This window comes from Gigantopelta aegis, chromosome 10 (genome assembly GCF_016097555.1).
Source record: "Gigantopelta aegis isolate Gae_Host chromosome 10, Gae_host_genome, whole genome shotgun sequence".
NCBI lineage: Eukaryota > Metazoa > Mollusca > Gastropoda > Neomphalida > Peltospiridae > Gigantopelta > Gigantopelta aegis.
The window spans coordinates 86,540,314-86,552,382 of NC_054708.1; positions in this window are offsets into that span (position 1 = coordinate 86,540,314).

The window sequence follows — 12,069 nt, forward strand, 5'->3', positions numbered from 1 at the left end:
AACTGTTCACAAAGTGTAATCTTAGTGTCGCTTTAAGGACACAGGCTGATTAGTACAAAACAAAAACAACAAAGTTGAAAGAAGATGTAAAATAAACAGTTGTAAGAACTGTTCACAAAGTGTAATCTTAGTGTTGCTTTAAGGACACAGGCTGATTAGTACAAAACAAAAACAAAAAAGTGTTTACAATATTTGACATAATGACTGAAATAAATTCCCATTCAGGCAATCTGTCAAATTATAGACAAACAAAACATGAAAAAAGAAGAAAAAAAAAGAAGCTTTTTACAATACTTGACATATTGACTGAATTCAAAATTCCCTATCAGGCAATCTGTCAAACTGAGGGCACTCATTTTCAGTCATTTGGCCAAATGATAGGATATTTTAGGCATTTGGCCAAATGACTAGCGGTTAGAGGCATTTGACCAAATGACTGAAAATTTCAGTTATTTGGCCAAATGACTTGTTTGACACAGTGACTGTAACATATATACATATATATATATGAAACTCTAGTCTCAGATGTGTAAATCGTGAAATCTCTATAAATACATGAACATATACAATTCTAGTCTCAGATGTGTAAATCATGGAATCTCTATAAATACATTAAGATATGAAACTCTAGCCTCAGACATGTAAATCGTGAAATATCTATAAATACATTAAGATATGCAACTCTAGCCTCAGATGTGTAAATCGTGAAATATCTATAAATACATTAAGATATGCAACTCTAGCCTCAGATGTGTAAATCGTGGAATCTCTGTAAATACATGAACATATGAAACTCCAGCCTCAGATGTGTAAATCATGGAATCTCTATAAATACATTAAGATATGAAACTCTATCCTCAGATGTGTAAATCATGGATCTCTATAAATACATTAACATATGAAACTCTAGCCTCAGATGTGTAAATCGTGAAATATCTATAAATACATTAAGATATGCAACTCTAGCCTCAGATGTGTAAATCGTGGAATCTCTGTAAATACACGAACATATGAAACTCCAGCCTCAGATGTGTAAATCATGGAATCTCTATAAATAAATTAAGATATGAAACTCTATCCTCAGATGTGTAAATCATGGATCTCTATAAATACATTAACATATGAAACTCTAGCCTCAGATGTGTAAATCGTGGAATCTCTGTAAATACACGAACATATGAAACTCCAGCCTCAGATGTGTAAATCATGGAATCTCTATAAATAAATTAAGATATGAAACTCTAGCCTCAGACGTGTAAATCATGGAATCTCTATAAATGCATTAAGATATGAAACTCCAGCCTCAGATGTGTAAATCGTGAAATTTCTGTAAATACATTAAGATATGAAACTCTATCCTCAGATGTGTAAATCATGGAATCTCTATAAATACATTAACATATGAAACTCTAGCCTCAGATGTGTAAATCGTGAAATATCTATAAATACATTAAGATATGCAACTCTAGCCTCAGATGTGTAAATCGTGGAATCTCTGTAAATACACGAACATATGAAACTCCAGCCTCAGATGTGTAAATCATGGAATCTCTATAAATAAATTAAGATATGAAACTCTAGCCTCAGACGTGTAAATCATGGAATCTCTATAAATGCATTAAGATATGAAACTCCAGCCTCAGATGTGTAAATCGTGAAATTTCTGTAAATACATTAAGATATGAAACTCTATCCTCAGATGTGTAAATCATGGAATCTCTATAAATACATTAAGACATGAAACTTCAGCCTCAGATGTGTAAATCATGGATCTCTATAAATACATTAAGATATGAAACTCTAGCCTCATATGTGTAAATCGTGAAATCTCTATAAATACATGAATATATGAAACTCTAGCCTCATATGTGTAAATCATGGAATCTCTATAAATACATTAAGATATGAAACTCTATCCTCAGATGTGTAAATCATGGAATCTCTATAAATACATTAAGATATGCAACTCTAGCCTCAGATGTGTAAATCGTGGAATCTCTGTAAATACATGAACATATGAAACTCTAGCCTCATATGTGTAAATCGTGAAATCTCTATAAATACATGAATATATGAAACTTTAGCCTCATATGTGTAAATCATGGAATCTCTATAAATACATTAAGATATGAAACTCTATCCTCAGATGTGTAAATCATGGAATCTCTATAAATACATTAAGATATGCAACTCTAGCCTCAGATGTGTAAATCGTAGAATCTCTGTAAATACATGAACATATGAAACTCCAGGCTCAGATGTGTATATCATAGAATCTCTATAAATACATTAAGATATGAAACTTCAGCCTCAGATGTGTAAATCATGGAATCTCTATAAATACATTAAGATATGAAACTCTAGCCTCAGATATGTAAATCATGGAATATCTATAAATTCATTAAGATATGTAACTCTATACTCAGATGTGTAACTCATGGAATCTCTATAAATACATTAAGATATGAAACTCTAGCCTCAGATGTGTAAATCGTGAAATCTCTATAAATACATGAACATATGCAATTCTAGCTTCAGATGTGAAAATCATGGAATCTCTATAAATACATTAAGATATGAAACTCTAGCCTCAGATGTGTAATTCGGGGAATCTCTGTAAATACATTAACATATGAAACTCCAGGCTCATATGTGTAAATCATGGAATCCCTATAAATACATGAACATATGAAACTGTATCCTCGGATGTATAAATCGTGGAATCTCTATAAATACATTAACATATGAAACTCTATCCTCGGATGTATAAATCGTGGAATCTCTATAAATACATTAACATATGAAACTCTATCCTCGGATGTATAAAACATTCAATCTCTATGTATAGGTGGAGGAATGAAAATCCAGCAAGTTTTAAAAGTTCTGCAAAGGTACTAAACTGACTTACAACTCATGATCCGCTAATAATTATCAGCCTTAACCCCTGTCCTGGATAGACAGCCCAGATAATTGAAATGGTTGTCCAGGAAAATCAAATCACAATGAAAACAATCAGTTAGATGAAATGGAGAAACAGCTACAATGTATCAGTCTAGTTTTTGAAGCGCCACCAAACCCCAGTCCAGTCTGGGCCGCGTCACCAAACACCCTCCTGGGACGTGGCGTATTGGAATGGTGGAGGGGATCCACATAACGCCGTCGTTGCCCCCGCACCTGAGAGGGGATTGGGTGGAGGGCACAGGCCGGGTCCATTCAGTGTCCACCTCGTAATCGATGTGTTGGTTGTTAGGAGCGGGAAGGAGCAGTGCCACTAGCAACAGGCGGACTCTCGAGGGGATTGCGGTAATGAGCAGACCTGATGGTCTAGATCTCAAACACTGTCTGCCCCAGGGGCCAAATGTCTCAGGGTTCATTCAATTAGTGGCCCGCCAATGATGCTATAAACACATGGTATGGAATGTCCTGTCTTGACTCTTAGGAAAGTACACATATATACAGCATTTCTTGTTGTTAAGACTGTTTTTTAAATAATCACAATGTTACGTGGGGGAGGGCAGTTTGTTTTGTTTAATGATACCTCTGGAGCACATTGATTAATAATCATCGGTTATTGGATGTCAATGTGGGCGGAAGACAATGTTTTATGTAGACATCATTCTTAAAACAAAATACATTAACACAGAGGAAAAATCTTGTTCAGACTCGTCAGGCATACATGATAATATCGCCGGGGTTGCTTGGATCGAAGGATTGAATCCCCATGGGGAGGGCATATTATCTCTTTTGTTTTTCCCCATTCCAATCAGTGCCTTACGACTGGTATGTCAAAGGCCGTGGTATGTGTTGTCCTGTCTTGTTGGAAAATGCATATATCAAAGATTTTTTGCTAGCAATGGAAAACATTTAATGGGTTTGCCTTAAGACTTGTGTGTCACAATTACCAAAGTCAATGTCCAATAACCGATGATTAATTACTGTGTTGTGGTGGTGTTGTTAAACAAAACAAACGGTTTACCCCTGCCAATAATTAAGCTATATTGCTGAAACTCGCTCTGTGTTGAAACAAACGGTTTACCCCTGCCAATAATTAAGCTATATTGCTGAAACTCGCTCTGTGTTGAAACAAACGGTTTACCCCTGCCAATAATTAAGCTATATTGCTGAAACTCGCTCTGTGTTGAAACAAACGGTTTACCCCTGCCAATAATTAAGCTATATTGCTGAAACTCGCTCTGTGTTGAAACAAACGGTTTACCCCTGCCAATAATTAAGCTATATTGCTGAAACTCGCTCTGTGTTGAAACAAACGGTTTACCCCTGCCAATAATTAAGCTATATTGCTGAAACTCGCTCTGTGTTGAAACAAACGGTTTACCCCTGCCAATAATTAAGCTATATTGCTGAAACTCGCTCTGTGTTGAAACTGGTCCTGGGATGTAAACCCAGCGCCTACCAGACTAATTAAAGACATGCATGTGTGAACTTCAGGCCTATAAACACGTGCCATCATCTAGCGTTTTACAAATTGAACATTGCCATTGTATACGACCGCTATTTTCCGCTTGTTGTGTTCTGTGTTACTTGTCTCGTTTCGTAACAAGACGTCACACCTGACAGGTAAATGACACAAACAACTTCGTCCTACCAGCGTGACCCAGCATACCGGTACAGTCGTTATCTCACAGTTGGCCGCTCACCTAGATCTTAAACCTGGGTTACCATCCCAGTACCATCTTCCACCCACGGTTACCATCCCAGTACCATCTTCCACCCAGGGTTACCATCCCAGTACCATCTTCCACCCAGGGTTACCATCCCAGTACCATCTTCCACCCAGGGTTACCATCCCAGTACCATTTTCCACCCAGGGTTACCATCCCAGTACCATCTTCCACCCAGGGTGAATTTAAACGGGTCAAAGGGGAGGAGTAAGGCCACTAGACTGACGTCTCTCGTAACAAATACTAACATCTAACATTTGGTGCACTGGTCTGGATGTATACTGACATGAGGATATATACCGATAGGAGGGTATATACCATATAGAGGATATATACCGACAGGAGGATATATACCGATAGAAGGATATATACCGATAGGATGATATATACCAATCAGAGGATATATAGCGACAGGAGGATATATACCGACAGAAGGATATATACCGATAGGAGGACATATACCGACAGAAGGATATATACCAATCAGGGGATATATACCGATAGAAGGATATATACCGATAGGATGATATATGCCAATCAGAGGATATATACCGACAGGAGGATATATACCGATAGAAGGATATATACCGATAGGAGGATATATACCGACAGAAGGATATATACCAATAGGAGGATATATACCGACAGAAGGATATATACTAACAGGAGGATATATACCAATCAGGGGATATATACCGATAGGAGGATATATACCAATCAGAGGATATATACCGATAGGAGGATATATACCGATAGGAGGATATATACCGACAGAAGGATATATACCAGTTAGGGGATATATATCGATAGGAGGATATATACCAATCAGAGGATATATACCAATCAGGGGATATATACCGATAGGAGGATATATACCAATCAGGGGATATATACCGATAGAAGGATATATACCGATAGGATGATATATACCAATCAGAGGATATATACCGACAGGAGGATATATACCGATAGGAGGATATATACTAACAGGAGGATATATACCAATCAGGGGATATATACCGATAGGAGGATATATACCAATCAGAGGATATATACCGATAGGAGAATATATACCGACAGAAGGATATATACCAGTTAGGGGATATATATCGATAGGAGGATATATACCAATCAGAGGATATATACCAATCAGGGGATATATACCGATAGGAGGATATATACCAATCAGGGGATATATACCGATAGGAGGATATATACCAATCAGGGGATATATATCGATAGGAGGATATATACCAATCAGAGGATATATACCAATCAGGGGATATATACCGATAGGAGGATATATACCAATCAGAGGATATATACCGATAGGAGGATATATACCGATAGGAGGATATATACCGACAGAAGGATATATACGAGTTAGGGGATATATATCGATAGGAGGATATATACCAATCAGAGGATATATACCAATCAGGGGATATATACCGATAGGAGGATATATACCAATCAGGGGATATATACCGATAGAAGGATATATACCGATAGGATGATATATACCAATCAGGGGATATATACAGATAGGAGGATATATACCAATCAGGGGATATATACAGATAGGAGGATATATACCAATCAGGGGATATATACAGATAGGAGGATATATACCAATCAGGGGATATATACAGATAGGAGGATATATACCAATCAGGGGATATATACAGATAGGAGGATATATACCAATCAGGGGATATATACCGATAGGAGGATATATACCAATCAGGGGATATATACAGATAGGAGGATATATACCAATCAGGGGATATATACCGACAGAAGAGGATATATACCGACACCACCTTTTCCCGCTGTTCCCGCGACTATAGCTTCTCATTGTTTGAGAGACTCATCATGGCGTAGACCGTATTGATTAAACACTGGGCAGAAGTCTGCTAAACTAGACGATTGTGGCTTGTAAACTTCCCCATTATAACCCCTGCGCGTGCTGTAACCTCACCGTGGTGCAGGGGTGTAACATTCTCTTTGAGAATGGCCAATACAGCACAAATTGAAGTTTGGAGTAAAATTCAGTATCCGTAAAATTCTGTGATATTTGTATTTGTATTTTTGCACAGTTCTTTACACTGTTTTTGTTTAAATCTTGAATTTGTATATTTATGTTGATCATCACTTTATTTATTTGCATTACCATAGTTTGACATCCAATAGCCGATGTATTTTTCGTGCTGGGGTGTCGTTAAACATTCACTCATTCATTCATTCCCCATTATAATCCCTCGATGACTTCCACCAGCTGTTGGCAAACACCTACAGTCAGTGAAATCAGAATGAAAATAAGCAGCCGGTCTTGCGTCCTGGAGACCACTGACTGCTGGAATTCTCTGAAATCACCGATGGTCATCCGATCTGAAGTAGCCAGTGTGAGATAAAGATCGCGCTCAGCACGGCCATTTAAGAGAGAGAGAGAGAGGGGGGGGGGGGGGGGGGGGGGGGGAGGTAGAGATATATGAAGATACGCAGATAGAGACAGACAGACAGACAAATGGACAGATGGGAGAGAAAACCGAAAGGCAAACATACCGACAGGAAGAGACAGACAGACGTAAATAGGGAGTGATAAATAAGGAGGAAGGGTAGGGAGAGAAGACGATAAGTCACACAGACAGACAGACAGAAAAATGTTTTTCAGTGACATCGGATGTTTCTCAATTATTGTTTGTTTCCACTTTGCACATAGAAATTATTTTTAAAACAATAATGGCTTCGTCGTTTTGATACAGTTCATTAGGTTCTTATTAGCGTACAATGACACTTTCCATCCAATGTATTGCTCATTTTTGGCGTGTTGTTGTGTCTTGATTCGTAGCTAATACGCATTACTCACGGTGCACTCATTACATTTTGTCCCCCTTATCCCCTCCCCCTTCTTACAATGAATTAACCCTCTCACCGTGAAGTTGTCAATAAGACATCGGTACGTATCAATAAATATTGTATTTACCGGAAATTAACGAAGACATTGCAATATGGATCGGCTGGCGTTAGCCGACTGTGAACTGTGGCTTATCGCAGTGCACAACTCGGCAACACTATTTATGTGTTAATGCGCGGAGAATCAACGTCCAACAGGAAAGGTAAAAGTGTGTTAGAGGTGAATAACTCTGATAATGGCATTGATTGGCGAGTTTAGACGCGATCTGTGACCGTGACACGTGCTCACTGAATATTGGTCTGACGATCATTAATGGAAACAAAGAAAGAGAGAGAGACAGAGAGAGAGAGAGAGAGAGAGAGAGAGAGAGAGAGAGAGAGAGAGAGAGAGAGAGAGAGAGAGAGAGAGAGAGAGAGAGAGAGAGACGAAGAAGAAGAAAAGGTTATTGTGAGAAAATAATTAAAATGGGTAAATTGGGATGAGGGTAACGGTATGTGATATATGTTGTTAGAAAGTTATAGTGTATAGAAACATGATTTCTGCATCAAGTCTGCGGTCAGAAAGTTATAGTGTATAGAAACATGATTTCTGCACCAATCTGCGATGAGAAAGTTAAAGTGTACAGAAACATGATTTCTGCATCAAGTCTGCTGTCAGAAAGTTATAGTGTATAGAAGCATGATTTCTGCATCATGTCTGCGGTCAGAAATCTAAAGTTTATAGAAACATTATTTCTGCATCAAGTCTGCGGTCAGAAAGTTATAGTGTATAGAAGCATGATTTCTGCATCAAGTCTGCGGTCAGAAAGTTATAGTGTATAGAAACATGATTTCTGCATCATGCCTGCGGTCAGAAAGTTATAGTGTATAGAATTTCTACATGATTTCTGCATCAGTGTATAGAAACATGATCTGCGGTCAGAAAGTTATAGTGTATAGAAGCATGATTTCTACATCAAGTCTGCGGTCAGAAAGTTATAGTGTATAGAAGCATGATTTCTGCATCAAGTCTGCGGTCAGAAAGTTATAGTGTATAGAAGCATGATTTCTACATCAAGTCTGCGGTCAGAAAGTTATAGTGTATAGAAGCATGATTTCTAGAAAGTTATAGTGTATAGAAGTGATTTCTACATCAAGTCTGCGGTCAGAAAGTTATAGTGTATAGAAGCATGATTTCTACATGTGAAGTCTGCGGTCAGAAAGTTATAGTGTATAGAAGCATGATTTCTGTGAAGTCTGGGTCAGAAAGTTATAGTGTATAGAAACATGATTTCTTATAGTGTATAGAAGCATGATTTCTACATCAAGTCTGCGGTCAGAAAGTTATAGTGTATAGAAACATGATTTCTGCATCAAGTCTGCGGTCAGAAAGTTATAGTGTATAGAAGCATGATTTCTACATCAAGTCTGCGGTCAGAAAGTTATAGTGTATAGAAGCATGATTTCTACATGTGAAGTCTGCGGTCAGAAAGTTATAGTGTATAGAAACATGATTTCTACATCATGTCTGCGGTCAGAAAGTTATAGTGTATAGAAGCATAGTCTGTATAGAAAGAATAGTGTATAGAAGCATGATTTCTGCATCAAGTCTGCGGTCAGAAAGTTATAGTGTATAGAAGCATGATTTCTACATGTGAAGTCTGCGGTCAGAAAGTTATAGTGTATAGAAGCATGATTTCTACATGTGAAGTCTGCGGTCAGAAAGTTATAGTGTATAGAAGCATGATTTCTACATGTGAAGTCTGCGGTCAGAAAGTTATAGTGTATAGAAGAAGCATGATTTCTGCATGTGAAGTCTGCGGTCAGAAAGTTATAGTGTATAGAAACATGATTTCTACATGATTTCTACATGTGAAGTCTGCGGTCAGAAAGTTATAGTGTATAGAAACATGATTTCTGCATCAAGTCTGCGGTCAGAAAGTTATAGTGTATAGAAGCATGATTTCTACATGTGAAGTCTGCGGTCAGAAAGTTATAGTGTATAGAAGCATGATTTCTACATGTGAAGTCTGCGGTCAGAAAGTTATAGTGTATAGAAAAGTTATAGTGTATAGAAGCATGATTTCTACATGTGAAGTCTGCGGTCAGAAAGTTATAGTGTATAGAAGCATGATTTCTACATGTGAAGTCTGCGGTCAGAAAGTTATAGTGTATAGAAGCATGATTTCTACATGTGAAGTCTGCGGTCAGAAAGTTATAGTGTATAGAAGCATGATTTCTACATGTGAAGTCTGCGGTCAGAAAGTTATAGTGTATAGAAACATGATTTCTACATGTGAAGTCTGCGGTCAGAAAGTTATAGTGTATAGAAGCATGATTTCTACATCATGTCTGCGGTCAGAAAGTTATAGTGTATAGAAACATGATTTCTGCATCAAGTCTGCGGTCAGAAAGTTATAGTGTATAGAAGCATGATTTCTACATGTGAAGTCTGCGGTCAGAAAGTTATAGTGTATAGAAGCATGATTTCTACATGTGAAGTCTGCGGTCAGAAAGTTATAGTGTATAGAAGCATGATTTCTACATGTGAAGTCTGCGGTCAGAAAGTTATAGTGTATAGAAGCATTATCTCTGCATGTGAAGTCTGCGGTCAGAAATTTATAGTGTATAGAAACATGATTTCTGCATCAAGTCTGCGGTCAGAAAGTTATAGTGTATAGAAACATGATTTCTGCATCAAGTCTGAGGTCATTTTCAGATTTCATGGGGCCATAGGAAGAGCGAGAAAGACCTTGTACCGATAAAAGGAATAAAATATACTGAACACGAAACGAAAAATGCAAATTAGGCTTGTGGTTAAATTGTAATTAATCCTTTAAAAAAAAAAAAATTACAGGTAATAATAATTTCGGTGTTATAATTATATATAATTATAATTACATTTTTATTCTTGGTCACATTTTTTAAAGTCCTATAAGTGATTAGTTTACAGAGTTTAATTTGATTTTATGGTACAAAACATACACTGGTATCTGAACGAGCTACCTTCTAAAATACTGGTAACATACCCATTAATTCGTGTTTAATTTCCCCCGACATATTTTCGTCCGATAATTAGTCCTAGTTAGTTTCTGTTTTTGGTTTTCGTGTTTATTTTTCCACAGGGGGTTAATTAGCTATGCCCCTGGTGTTGTAAATAACTAATCATCTGCAGGTTGAAGCGGACATTACCCCATGTCAAGCTGGTCTGGGGCTATTTTGGACTGGAGGAACCATCAACACAAACAAGTACCAGTTCACCTGTTTTCGTCTTGTCTTCAAGGGAGATTACTGCCATCATAAACATTGCCGTGTTGAGGACGAGGAAAGGAAGGTTGCTGGAAGACGCCTCGGCACATTTTACAACATGGTAGTCTGGCGTAGGGTTGTTTCAACAGTCTGATGTCTGACGTAGGGTTATTTGAACAGTCCGGTGTCTGACCTAGGGTTGTTTCAACAGTCCGGTGTCTGACCTAGGGTTGTTTCAACAGTCCGGTGTCTGACCTAGGGTTGTTTCAACAGTCCGGTGTCTGACCTAGGGTTGTTTCAACAGTCCGGTGTCTGACGTAGGGTTGTTTCAACAGTCCGGTGTCTGACGTAGGGTTATTTTAACAGTCCGGTGTCTGACGTAGGGTTGTTTCAACAGTCGAGAGAAAGAGAAGAAGAAGTAAAAGACACTCGCTGCCGTTACATGCGCTTCTCCTACCAATAAAGTTGCTGGGTATTTATTGTATGCATTACCCGCCTCGGTGTTGTGATTAGACCATCGGATGTAAGGCTGGTAGGTACTCGGTTCACAGCAACGACTCAATGGGTAGGTGTAAGACAGCTACACCCTCTTCTCTCTCTCTCTCTCTCTCTCTCTCTCTCTCTCTCTCTCTGTCTCTGTCTCTGTCTCTGTCTCTCTCTCTCTCTCTCTCTCTCTCTCTCTCTCTCTCTCTCTCTCTCTCTCTCTCTCTCTCTCTCTCTCTCTCTCTCTCTCTCTCTCTCTCTCTCTCTATCTATCTGTCCTGGAAAGACAGCCCAGATAGCTGATGTGTGTGCCCAGGACAGCGTGCTTGAACTTTAATCGGATATAAGCACGAAAATAAGTTGAAATGACGTGAAGGAGGCCGAGTCGTTCTGACGTGGAGTTATATCCCATTCCGACGTGAAGGGGGCCGAGGCGTTCCAACGTGGAGTTATGTCCTACTCCGACGTGAAGGAGATCGAGTGTTCGCTTTGAAACGAATGAATGAATGAATGTTTAACGACACCCCAGCACAAACATAGACATTGGCTTTGGGCGTCAAAAAAGGTAGGTATATCAGTACATCAATATGATTAACTACAATAAAAAATGTTAATAAATATGTAAAACACAGAGTATGTTCGCTTTGGAGTTTCATGTTTGTTTTGTTGTGCGTTATTGTGTTGTTGTTTGTTTTTGTTTTTTGTAGGTTTTGTTTGTTTTTGTTTTGTTTTTGTTTGTTTGTTTGTTTGTTTGTTTTTT